The sequence below is a fragment of the Pseudophryne corroboree genome, assembly GCF_028390025.1.
Source record: "Pseudophryne corroboree isolate aPseCor3 chromosome 3 unlocalized genomic scaffold, aPseCor3.hap2 SUPER_3_unloc_16, whole genome shotgun sequence".
Taxonomy (NCBI): domain Eukaryota; kingdom Metazoa; phylum Chordata; class Amphibia; order Anura; family Myobatrachidae; genus Pseudophryne; species Pseudophryne corroboree.
Window position 1 is genome coordinate 1957371 of NW_026967504.1, and position 13764 is coordinate 1971134.

The window sequence follows — 13764 nt, forward strand, 5'->3', positions numbered from 1 at the left end:
ACTGGAGGTGACACGGATGCTCATGTGGGATTACTAGAGGTGACATGGACGCTCATGTGGGATTACTAGAGGTGACATGGGCTTTGCAATAAAAAAACACCAAAAAAGAGACAGTGCTGTCCTGTTTGCACACTAATAAATAATATATAACCTTCATTAAGTACAGTAAAGTATGTAAGATAAATCCGTGATATATTAAACACAAAGGTAAATGTATAAAGGTGAATAAAGTAATAAAGAAACAAGTGTATTTGTTGTTAAACATCAGCATGTATATTATATTGGGTGATAACTGATTCAGTGCTAATAATCCTGTTCAGTAAGAATATAGTAATACACAGGTTCTCAAACTCGGTCCTCAGGACCCCACACGGTGCATGTTTTGCAGGTATCCTCACAGAATCGCAAGTGAAATAATTAACTCCACCTGTGGATCTTTTAAAATGTGTCAGTGAGTAATTAATACACCTGTGCACCTGCTGGGTTACCTGCAAAACATGCACCGTGTGGGGTCCTGAGGACCGAGTTTGAGAACCACTGTAGTAATATATTACACCCATACGAGGATGGGATAAATTACACATTGAATAATATTGAGGCAGAGTATCCTCCAGCGGTAATCTCAATGTGAAATCATACTGTATGTATAAACATTTTATGGGGGGGATTCAGTTCATTGCAAAAACTCCCTATCCAATTAGCCGCAAAAAGTTATTGCTGATAATTCTCCATAGGTTTTTTATTTTGCTCACAAATATCTGCGCACTGAGCAGTTGTGCGGTGTTAGGAGGAACTCATTTAAAAAGGCTTTTTAGATGTTTCCTACTGTATTGTCTTACTGACCAATAGTTTCCAACTGTATTGTCTTACTGACCTATAGTTTCCTACTGTATTGTCTTACTGACCTATAGTTTCTTACTGTATTGTCTTACTGACCTATAGTTTCTTACTGTATTGTCTTACTGGCCTATAGTTTCTTACTGTATTGTCTTACTGACCAATAGTTTCCTACTGTATTGTCTTACTGACCTATAGTTTCTTACTGTATTGTCTTACTGACCTATAGTTTCCTACTGTATTGTCTTACTGGCCTATAGTTTCTTACTGTATTGTCTTACTGACCTATAGTTTCCTACTGTATTGTCTTACTGACCTATAGTTTCCTACTGTATTGTCTTACTGACCTATAGTTTCCTACTGTATTGTCTTACTGACCTATAGTTTCCTACTGTATTGTCTTACTGGCCTATAGTTTCCTACTGTATTGTCTTACTGGCCTATAGTTTACTGTATTGTCTAACTGACCTATAGTTTCCTATTGTATTGTCTTACTGGCCTATAGTTTACTGTATTGTCTAACTGACCTATAGTTTCCTATTGTATTGTCTTACTGACCTATAGTTTCCCACTGTATTATCTTACTGACCTACAGTTTCCCACTGTATTGCCTTACTGACCTTCTTTTCTACTGTATTGTCTTACTGACCTATAGTTTCCTACTGTATTGCCTTACTGACCTATAGTTTCCTTCTGTATTACATAGTAACATAGTTTCTCTAACGTCCTAGTGGATGCTGGGGACTCCGTCAGGACCATGGGGAATAGCGGCTCCGCAGGAGACAGGGCACAAAAGCAAGCTTTTAGGATCACATGGTGTGTACTGGCTCCTCCCCCTATGACCCTCCTCCAAGCCTCAGTTAGGTTTTTGTGCCCGTCCGAGAAGGGTGCAATCTAGGTGGCTCTCTTAAAGAGTTGCTTAGAAAAAGTTTTTAGGTTCTTTATTTTCAGTGAGTCCTGCTGGCAACAGGCTCACTGCATCGAGGGACTTAGGGGAGAGAATTTCAACTCACCTGCATGCAGGATGGATTGGATTCTTAGGCTACTGGACACCATTAGCTCCAGAGGGAGTCGGAACACAGGTCTCGCCCTGGGGTTCGTCCCGGAGCCGCGCCGCCGACCCCCCTTGCAGATGCTGAAAATTGAAGAGGTCCGGAACCAGGCGGCAGAAGACTTTCAGTCTTCCTCAGGTAGCGCACAGCACTGCAGCTGTGCGCCATTGTCTGTCAGCACACTTCACACAGCGGTCACGGAGGGTGCAGGGCGCGGGGGGGGCGCCCTGGCAGCAATGTAGAATACCTGTATGGCGAAAAATACATCACATATAGCCCTTGAGGCTATATGGATGTATTTAACCCCTGCCAGATATCACAATCTCCGGAGAAGAAGCCTGCCGAAAAGGGGGCGGGGCCTATTCTCCTCAGCACACAGCGCCATTTTCCCTCACAGAAAGGCTGAGGGGAAGGCTCCCATGCTCTCCCCTGCACTGCACTACAGAAACAGGGTTAAAACAGAGAGGGGGGGGGCACTGATTTGGCGATATAAATATATATTAAATGCTATAAGGGAGGAACACTTATATAAAGGTTGTCCCTGTATAATTATAGCATTTTGGTGTGTGCTGGCAAACTCTCCCTCTGTCTCCCCAAAGGGCTAGTGGGTCCTGTCCTCTATCAGAGCATTCCCTGTGTGTGTGCTGTATGTCGGTACGTGTGTGTCGACATGTATGAGGAAAATGTTGGTGAGGAGGCGGAGCAAATTGCCTGTAATGGTGATGTCACTCTCTAGGGAGTCGACACCGGAATGGATGGCTTATTTATGGAATTACGTGATAATGTCAACACGCTGCAAGCCGGTTGACGACATGAGAGGGCCGGCGAACAAATTAGTATCTGTCCAGGCGTCTCAAACACCGTCAGGGGCTGTAAAATGCCCATTTACCTCAGTCGGTCGACAGACCCAGACACGGATACTGATTTCAGTGTCAACGGTGAAGAAACAAACGTATTTTCCTTTAGGGCCACACGTTAAGGGCAATGAAGGAGGTGTTACATATTTCTGATACTCCAAGTACCACAAAAAAGGGTATTATGTGGGAGGTGAAAAAAACTACCGGTAGTTTTTTCCTGAATCAGATAAATTACATGAAGTGTGTGATGATACGTGGGTTTCCCCCGACAGAAAATATTGGCGGTATACCTTTTCCCGCCAGAAGTTAAGGCGCGTTGGGAAACACCCCTTAGGGTGGATAAGGCGCTCACACGCTTATCAGAACAAGTGGCGGTACCATCTACAGATAGGGCCGTACTTAAGGAGCCAGCCGATAGGAGGCTGAAAAATATCCAAAAAAGTATACACACACATGCTGGTGTTATACTGCGAGCAGCGATCGCCTCAGCCTGGAGGTACAGAGCTGAGGTGGCTTGGTCGGATTCACTGACTAAAAATATTGATACCCTTGACAGGGACAGTATTTTATTGACTATAGAGCATTTAAAGGATGCATTTCTATATATGCGAGATGCGCAGAGGGATATTTGCACTCTGGCATCAAGAGTAAATGCTATGTCCATATCTGTAAGAAGATGTTTATGGACACGACAGTGGTCAGGTGATGCAGATTCCAAACGGCACAAAGATATATTGCCGTATAAAGGGGAGGAGTTATTTGGGGTCGGTCCATGGGACCTGGTGGCCACGGCAACGGCTGAAAAATCCACAGTTTTTTACCCTAAGTCACATCTCTGCAGAAAAAGACACCGTCTTTTCAGCCTCAGTCTTTTCATCCCTATAAGAGTCATATCTGCCCAGGGATAGAGGAAAGGGAAGAAGACTGCAGCAGGCAGCCCATTCCCAGGAACAGAAGCCCTCCACCGCTTCTACTAAGTTCTCAGCATGACGCTGGGACCGTACAGGACCCCTGGATCCTACAAGTAGTATCAAAGGGGTACAGATTGGAATGTCGAGGCGTTCCCCCCCTCGCAGGTTCCTGTAGTCTGCTGTACCAATGTCTCCCTCCGACAGGGAGGCAGTATTGAAAACAATTCACAAGCTGTATTCCCAGCAGGTGATAATAAAATTACCTCTCCTACAACAAGGAAAGGGGTATTATTCCACACTATATGGTGGTACTGAAGCCAGAAGGCTAGGTGAGACCGATTCTAAATCTGAAAAATTTGAACACTTACAAGGGTTCAAATCCAGATGGAGTCACTCAGAGCAGTGATAGCGAACCGGGAACAAGGGGACTATATGGTGTCCCGGGACATCAGGGAGGCTTACCTCCATGTCCCAAAATTTGCTTTTCTCACCAAGGGTACCTCAGGTTCGTGGTACAGAACTGTCACTATCAGTTTCAGACGATGCCGTTGGATTGTCCAAGGCACCCCGGGTCCTTACCAAGGTAATGACCGAAATGAGGATTCGTCTTCAAAGAAAATGGACGACCTCCTGATAAGAACAAGGTCCAGAGAACAGTTGGAGGTCGGAATAGCACTATCTCAAGTAGTTCTACGACAGCACGGGTGGATTCTAAATATTCCAAAACCGCAGTTGTTCCGACGACACGTCTGCTGGTCCTAGGATGATTCTGGACACAGTCCAGGAAAAGGTGTTTCTCCCGGAGGAGAAAGCCAGGGAGTTATCCGAGCTAATCGGGATCCTCCTAAAACCAGGAAAAGTGTCAGTGCATCATTGCACAAGAGTCCTGGTAAAAATGGTGGCTTATTACGAAGCACTTCCATTCGGCAGATTTCACGCAAGAACTCTTCAGTGGGATCTGCTGGACAAATGGTCCGGATCGCATCTTCAGATGCATCAGCGGATAACCCTATATCCAAGGACAAGGGTGTCTCTCCTGTGGTGATTACAGAGTGCTCATCTTCTAGAGGGCCGCAGATTCGGCATTCAGGATTGGATGCTGGTAACCACGGAGGCCAGCCTGAGAGGCTGGGGAGCAGTCACACAAAATTTCCAGGGAGTGTGATCAAGTCTGGAGAATTCTCTCCACATAAATATACTGGAGCTAAGAGAAAATTTTTAATGCTCTAAGCTTAGCAAGGCCTCTGCTTCAAGGTCAGCCGATATTGATCCAGTGGGATAACATCACGGCAGTCGCCCACGTAAACAGTAAGGGCGGCACAAGAAGCAGGAGGGCAGTGGTCAAAACTGCAAGGATTTTTCGCTAGGCGGAAAATCATGTGATAGCACTGTCAGCAGTGTTCATTCCGGGAGTGGACGACTGGGAAGCAGACTTCCTCAGCAGGCACGACCTCCACCCGGGAGAGTGGGAACTTCATCGGGAAGTTTTCCGCATGATTGTGAACCGTTGGGAAAGACCAAAGGTGGACATGATGGCGTCCCGCCCGAACAAAAAACGGGACAGGTATTGCGCCAGGTCACGAGACCTTCAGGCGATAGCTGTGGACGTCCTGGTAACACCATGGGTGTAACAGTCGGTGTATGTGTTCCCTCCTCTGCTTCTCATAACCAAGTATTGAGAATTATAAGACGTAGAGGAGTAAGAACTATACTCGTGGCTCCGGATTGGCCAAGAGGGACTTGGTACCCGGAACTTCAAGAGATGCTCACAGAGGACTAATGGCCTCGGGAGCTAAGATGGGATTTGCTTTCAGCAAGAACCATGTCTGTTCCAAGAGGAACCGTGGAATCTGCCTCTAAGAAAGGACCTGCTCCAGCAGGGACCTTGTCTGTTCCAAGACTTACCGCGACTGCGTTTGACGACATGGCGGTTGAACGCCGGATCCTAAGGGAAAAGGCATTCCGGAAGAGGTCAGACCTACCCTGGTCAAAGCCGGGAAGGAGGTGACCGCACAACGTTATCACCACATGTGGTGAAAATATGTTGCGTGGGTGAGGCCAGGAAGGCCCCACGAAAAAATTTCAACTAGGTCGATTTCTGCACTTCCTGAAAACAGGAGTGTCTATGAGCCTCAAATTGGGGTCCATTAAGGTTCAAGTTTCGGCCCTGTAGATTTGCTTCCAGAAAAAATTGGCTTCAATGCCTGAAGTCCAGACGTTTGTCAAGGGAGTATTGCATATACAGCCCCTTGTGTGCCTCCAGTGGCACCGTGGGATCTCAACGTAGTGTTGGGATTCCTCAAATCATATTGGTTTGAACCGCTCAAATCTCTGGATTTGAAATATGTCACATGGAAAGGGACCATGTTGTGGCACTGGCCTCGGCCAGGCGATTGTCAGAATTGGGGGCTTTGTCTTAAAAAAGCCCATATTTGTTTTTCCATTCGGACAGGGCAGAGCTGCGGACTCGTCCCCAGTTTCTTCCTAAGGTGGTGTCAGCGTTTCACCTGAAACATCATATTGTGGTGCCTGCGGCTACTAGGGACTTGGAGGACTCCAAGTTGCTAGACGTTGTCGGGGCCCTAAAAATATATAGATATATATATATATATATATATATATATTTCCAGGACGGCTGGAGTCAGAAAGTCTGACTTGCTGTTTATATTGTATGCACCCAACAAGCTGGGTGCTCCTGCTTCTAAGCAGACTATTGCTTGTTGGATTTGTAGTACAATTCAGCTTGCACATTCTGTGGCAGGCCTGCCACAGCCAAAATCTGTAAATGCCCATTCCACAAGGAAGGTGGGCTCATCTTGGGCGGATGCCCGAGGGGGTCTCGGCTTTAAAAATTTTGCAGAGCAGCTACGTGGTCAGGGGGGAACACGTTTGTAAAATTCTACAAATTTGATACCCTGGCTGAGGAGGACCTGGAGTTCTCTCATTCGGTGCTGCAGAGTCATCCGCACTCTCCCGCCCGTTTGGGAGCTTTGGTATAATCCCCATGGTCCTGACGGAGTCCCCAGCATCCACTAGGACGTTAGAGAAAATAAGATTTTACTTACCGATAAATCTATTTCTCGTAGTCCGTAGTGGATGCTGGGCGCCCATCCCAAGTGCGGATTGTCTGCATTACTTGTACATAGTTATTGTTACAAAAATCGGGTTATTATTGTTGTGAGCCATCTTTTTTAGAGGCTACTTCATTGTTATCATACTGTTAACTGGGTTCAGATCACAGGTTGTACAGTGTGATTGGTGTGGCTGGTATGAGTCTTACCCGGGATTCAAGATCCTTCCTTATTGTGTACGCTCGTCCGGGCACAGTACCTAACTGAGGCTTGGAGGAGGGTCATAGGGGGAGGAGCCAGTACACACCATGTGATCCTAAAAGCTTGCTTTTGTGCCCTGTCTCCTGCGGAGCCGCTATTCCCCATGGTCCTGACGGAGTCCCCAGCATCCACTACGGACTACGAGAAATAGATTTATCGGTAAGTAAAATCTTATTATCTAAGGTATAAAAAATAGAATTTTAATTACCTACCGGTAAATCCTTTTCTCGTAGTCCGTAGAGGATGCTGGTCCATATCAGTACCATGGGGGTATAGACGGGTCCACTAGAAGCCATGAGCACTTTAAGAGTTTAATAGTGTGGGCTGGCTCCTCCCTCTATGCCCCTCCTACCAGACTCTAGAAACTGTGCCCGAGGAGACGACATACTTCGAGAGAAGGAAATACACAGATAGTGGCAAGATTCATACCAGCTCACACAACAGGCAAATCCGGCCAACATGCCGAAAAACTCAGCAACAGCTGAAACAGTAAATAACGCAGAACTTACCTAGGAACCAGGCAGTACTGAACTATAAAACCAAAGCAGGAAAACAAAGCGCTGGGCGGGCGCCCAGCATCCTCTACAGATTACGAGAAAAGGATTTACCGGTAGGTAATTAAAATCCTATTTTCTCTTAGAGGATACTGGGGTCCATATAAGTACCATGGGGATGTACCAAAGCTCCCAGAACAGGATGGAGAGCGCGAAGGCTCCTGCAAAACTGCTTGACCAAACTTGAGGTCATCAGAGGCCAAGGTATCGAACTTGTAAACCTTAGCAAACATAGTGAACAGATAAAGTAAGTGCAATAGGATGCGCTAAATGCGGAAATGGGTGGACAGATCTAATTATCCCTTGTGTGTAATATTAAAAGTTGATACTTCCCTTAATATCACCTATATGCATACACTTCTTGAATCCGTTCCACATGTGAAAAAAATAGATAAATGCATATAGTGTAGTATATTTTAGATAGGACAAAATTTAATACAATCAATTGTCAGATTTATACATAAAAAATGCACAAAAAATGCAGATTAAATTCCTAAAAACACTTTTTCACCCAAATGTAGGGTAATAAAGGTGGAGGATTACCAGATGAAAGTGATCAGTGAGCGTATCAGATGTAACCTTAGGGTAACTGGCTCCGGAACCGGGTTCCCTCGTCCACGTCCCAATCGTCTGGTCAGCCTTACACCTGTTGATAATTCAATGCATACACCACTCTCCTGCTGCTACGCGTTTCGGGAATGTCCCTTCATCAGGCAGTGAGAGTGGAGTGAAAAGACTTCCTTTTTGTACCTTCAACCTAGATTACTTCCGGGTCAGGAGTCATATATTACTTCCGGGTCAGGAGTCACATATCCCTCCTTCACGTATGGGACAGGAGGGATATGTGACTGTATGTGGTGTATGCATTGAATTATCAACAGGTGTAAGGCTGACCAGACGATTGGGACGTGGACGAGGGAACCCGGTTCCGGAGCCAGTTACCCTAAGGTTACATCTGATACGCTCACTGATCACTTTCATCTGGTAATCCTCCACCTTTATTACCCTACATTTGGGTGAAAAAGTGTTTTTAGGAATTTAATCTGCATTTTTTGTGCATTTTTTATGTATGAATCTGACAATTGATTGTATTAAATTTTGTCCTATCTAAAATATACTACACTATATGCATTTATCTATTTTTTTCACATGTGGAACGGATTCAAGAAGTGTATGCATATAGGTGATATTAAGGGAAGTATCAACTTTTAATATTACACACAAGGGATAATTAGATCTGTCCACCCATTTCCGCATTTAGCGCATCCTATTGCACTTACTTTATCTGTTCACTATTTCATATTGGTACAAGGGATTACCACTGGTGCAAAGGGGTTGCTGCTTGTTGCTATTGGCGCCATTCGTGTTCTCTATTACTTCTTTAAACCTTAGCAAACATGTTCGACACAGACCAAGTAGCTCAGCAAAGCTGTACAGACGAGACACCCCGGGCAGCCGCCCAGGAAGAGCCCACCTTACGAGTAGAGTGGACCTTTACAGATTTTGGACACGGCAATCCTGCCATAGAATATGCATGCAGGATGGTGAACCTGATCCAGCGTGAAATCGACTGCTTAGAAGCAGGACACCCAATTTTCTTGGGATCATAGAGGACAGAGTCAGTTTTCCTATGATGAGCCGTCCTCTTCACATAAATCTTCAAAGCCCTTACAACATCCAAGGCCTTTGAAGCAATTGAGGTGTCAGTAGCCACTGGCACAACAATAGGTTGGTTGATATGAAAAGCTGAGACAACCTTAGGCAGGAACGACAAGTCCTGAGTTCCGCCCTATCTTCATGGAAGATCAGATAGGGACTTTTACAGGAAAAAGCTCCCAATTCTGACACGCGTCGAGCAGATAGCTAAGGCCAACAAAGTGACCGCCTTCCACGTGAGAAACTTGATTTTAGCCTCCTGTAGAGGCTCAAACCAATCCGACTGCAGGAACGAATACCACACCAAGATCCCAGGGTGCCATTGGCGCCACAAAGGGAAGCTGGATGTACAGAACCTCTTCAAAAAGGTCTAAACCTCAGGGAGGACAGCCAATTGCTTTTGTAAGAAAATGGATAAAGCCGGGATCTGAACCTTGATAGATCCCAATCTCAGGCCCATATCCACACCTGCTTGCAGGAAAAGGAGCAAACGTCCAAGTTGAAACTCCACAGCAGGAAATTTCTTGGATTCACCCCAAGACACATATTATTTCCAAATTCGATGGTAATATTTAGATGTTACCCCATTCCTAGCCTGTATCAGGGTAGGAATCACCTCGCTTGGGATACCCTTTCGAGCTAAGATCTGGTGCTCAACCGCCATGCCATCAAACGTAGCCTTGGTAAGTCTTGATAGGCGAACAGCCCCCGCAGCAGCAGATCCTCCCGAAGAGGTAAGAGCTGTGGATCTTGCAGAAGATCCAGCAGATCCGCGTACCAAGCCCTCCTTGGCCTGTCTGGAGCAATGAGGATTGCCAGAACCTTTGTTCTTCTTACAAGTTGAAGAACTCTTGGAATCAGAGGAAGTGGAGGGAACACATACACTGACGTGAACACCCACAGTGTTACCAGTGAGTCCACCGCCACTGCCTGCGGGTCTCTCGACCTGGAAAAGTACCTCCGCAGCTTCTTGTTGAGATGGGAGGCCATCATGTCTATGTGAGGAACCCCCCACCAACAGGTTACCTCCTCAAACACCTCTGGGTGAAGGCCCCATTCTCCTGGATGGAGATAGTGTCTGCTGAAGAAGTCTGCTTCCCATATTTCTAATCCCGGAATGAAGATTGCTGACATCGCCACTGCATGCCTTTCTGCCCAGAGGAGGATTCTTGACACCTCTGACATTGCAGCCCTGCTCTTCGTTCCGCCTTGTTGGTTTATGTAGGCCACTGTGGTCACGTTGTCCGACTGCACCAGAACAGCTCAATCCTGTAGGTGTGCTGCTTGAAGAAGGCAGTTGTACATGGCCCTTAGCTCCAGGATGTTTATTGGGAGAAGGGATTCTTGATACGACCACCTTCCTTGGAAGGTTTCTCCCTGAGCGACTGCTCCCCAACCGCTTAGACTTGCATCCGTGGTTAGAAGGATCCAGTCCTGAACCCTGAACCTTCGGCCTTCCAGAAGGTGTGGTAGTTGTAGCCACCAGAGGAGTGAAATCCTGGCTTTGGTGACAGATGTATCCTCTGATGCATATGTAGGTGAGATCCCAACCACTGGTCCAAGAGATCCAGCTAAAGGAGCGAGCATTGAATCCTCCATACTGCAGAGCCTCGTAGGAGGCAACCATCTTCCCCAGAAGGTGGATGCACTGATGAACCGATACCCATGAAGGCTTCAAGACATCCCGGACCATTGTTTGAATCACTAGTGCTTTCTCTACCGGTAGAAACACCCTCTGCACCTCCGTGTTGAGGATCATTCCCAGGAAAGGCAGCCTCCTTGTCAGCTCCAGATGAGACTTTGGAAGGTTCAGGATCCAACCGTGCTCCTTGAGCAGATGTGTCATGAGGGCATTCAATCTTAATAACTTCTCCCTGGATGTTGCCTTGATCAGGAGATCATCCAGATACGGAATTGTGTTCACACCCTGCTTGCGGAGGAGAACCATCATCTCTGCCATCACCTTGGTGAAGACCCTCGGTTGAAACGGATAGTGATCGTCTAAAGAGTGCAAACTTGAGATAAGCCTGATGCGTCGACCAAATGGGAATGTGGAGGTACGCATCCTTGATGTCCAGGGACACCAAGAATTCCCCCTCCATCAGTCCTGAGATGACAGCTCTCAGAGACTCCATCTTGAACTTAAACTCCCTGAGATAAGGGTTCAAATACTTTAAGTTCAGAATTGGCCGTACAGAACCATCCGGCTTCAGTACCATGAGAAGGTTCGAATAGTAAACCTTGTTCCACTGATGAGGCAGAACTGGAACAATGACCTCGGACACTACCAATTTTCAGATAGCTTCCAGAAGAATTGCTCTATCTGCCTGCAAAGCCGGTAAGCCTGATTTGAAGAAACGATGAGGTGGGAGAGTTTGAAACTCCAGACTGTACCCCCAGGACACCATATCCTATATCCAAGGGTCCAGGCCAGACGACACCCAGACGTGGCTGAAATGCCGGAGTCTTGGTCCCATCTGACTTTCCTCCAGGCTGTGTAGTCCACCGTCATGCGGAGTACTTGTGGGTACCAGAAGCAGGCTTCTGGTCTTGGGAACCTGCGGGAGCAGGCTTTTTTCCTTTAGCACGACCACCTCTAAAGAAGGTGTGAGGTTTGTTCTTTGTAGGCCTCGCAGAATACTGAATGTTACGTACGAATAAATCAACATCACCTTTATCCATCGTAGTCAAGTCGTCCTGCAGAGTGATTGACCATCTGGCTATAGCCCTGAAGCCGTATATTTGGATTTGAGCATAGCATCCACCTTGCGATCAGCCGGGTCCTTCAACGCGGTAGATCCCGGGACTGGTAAAACCACTTATTTTTACAGCCTGGAAACAGAGGCGTCCACTATAGGTGGAGACTCCCATTTCATTCTATCATCCTCTGGGAATGGAAAAACAACCAAGACCCTTCTTAGGGATCTGTAATTTTTTCACTGGATTTTCCCAGGCCTTTTCAAATATAGCATTTAATTCCTCAGATGTTGGAAAGGTAAGAGGGGCCTTCTTACTGTCCATGAAAAAGGCCTCCTCTACCTGCTCAGGAGGAGTGTCCGAAATACGCAACACATCCCGTACGGCCTCAATCTTCAACTGCAACCCCTTAGCAAGTGATGCCGTCCCCCATGACACATCCCCGTCACCGTCTGCAGTGTCAGAATCGGTGTCTGTGTCATCCTGCATAATCTTGGCAAGCGCACGTTTGTGAGAATGTACCGCAGGGGACCCTGAGGGAGCAGTATCAGACCATACAACCATAGAGGATTGCAGTACCTGAGTGACATGCTCAGATCTTGTAACCCTCTCAGAAATCTGAGGAATAGTTCCTCTAAGAGAGGTTAACCACTCCGGTTCTCTAGCTGGGATCTGCGCTACAACAGTGCAATCCTGATTACATGGGATGGGATCTTCCTGAGAAGATGAATCCTCTGCAGCATATGAGACAGAGTCTGTAGACATGTTTGCTGTTACACACCACTCACACCACATACACACAGGGTACAGGGCAGACAGTGGCTCAGACCCCGCAGGGTGGACACTGCTCTCCCCCTCAGTCCCTCGATGCAGGGAGACTGTTGCCAGCAGCCTCCCTGTAAAATAAAAACTCTAAGAAAAACTTTTACTAAGAAAGCTCTGTAGAGCTCCCCTAGCTGTGACCGGCTCCTCCGGGCACATTTTCTAAACTGAGTCTGGAAGGATGGGCATAGAGGGAGGAGCCAGCCCACACTATTATACTTTTAAAGTGCCAATGGCTCCTGGTGGACCCGTCTATACCCCATGGTACTAATATGGACCCCAGCATCCTCTAGGACGTGAGAAAAGACAATTTGTCCATCGAGTTCAACCTATTTGTGGTTTCCTGTGCAGTATTGTTTTTGGACTAAATTTAGTCTGATGCTGATGTCAGCCGTTGTGTTTATTCCTTTTTTTTATAATAACTATAGTGCGTTACTACGCACCATAATCCTGAATTTCATTATCCATTAGGAATTTATCCAACCCATTCTTAAAGGTGTTGACCGAGTCCACCATTATAACTCTCAGGCAGGGAATTCCAAACACGTATTGTCCTTACCGCGAAAAAAACATTTCCCCGCTTTGTGCAGAATTTTCTCTCCTCTAACCTAAGCAAGTGTCCATGTGTCCTCTGTGCTGATCTTACCAAACACAGGTCCCGCGCAAGCTCTGTGTATTGTCCCCTTATATATTTGTAGATGTTGATCATGTCCCCTCTTAGTCTCCTCTTTTCCAGTATAAACATGCCTAGCCTAGCAAGCCTTTCCTCGTATTCCAGAGTCTCCATGCCCTTAATTAGTTTGGTCGCCCGCCTCTGAACCTTTTCTAGCTCCAGGATATCCTTTTTGTAGTATGGTGCCCACAATTGTACACAGTATTCAAGATGTGTCCTCACTAGTGATTTATATAACGGGAATATAATACTCTCATCCCTAGCATCAATACCCCGTTTTATGCATGCTAATATCTTATTAGCCTTCTTTGCTGCACTCCTACTTTGGGTACTACTGCTTAGCTTGCTATCTATGAGGACACCTAAGTCCTTT

At 46.3% G+C, this 13764-nt stretch overlaps 1 protein-coding gene across 2 annotated transcripts in view; it reads right to left on the minus strand.

Moving 5' to 3' along the window:
* The window catches only part of LOC134983487 (zinc finger protein ZFP2-like), a 38700-nt gene that overhangs the window by 6053 nt on the left and 18883 nt on the right, over positions 1 to 13764 (minus strand). The window lies entirely within an intron of this gene.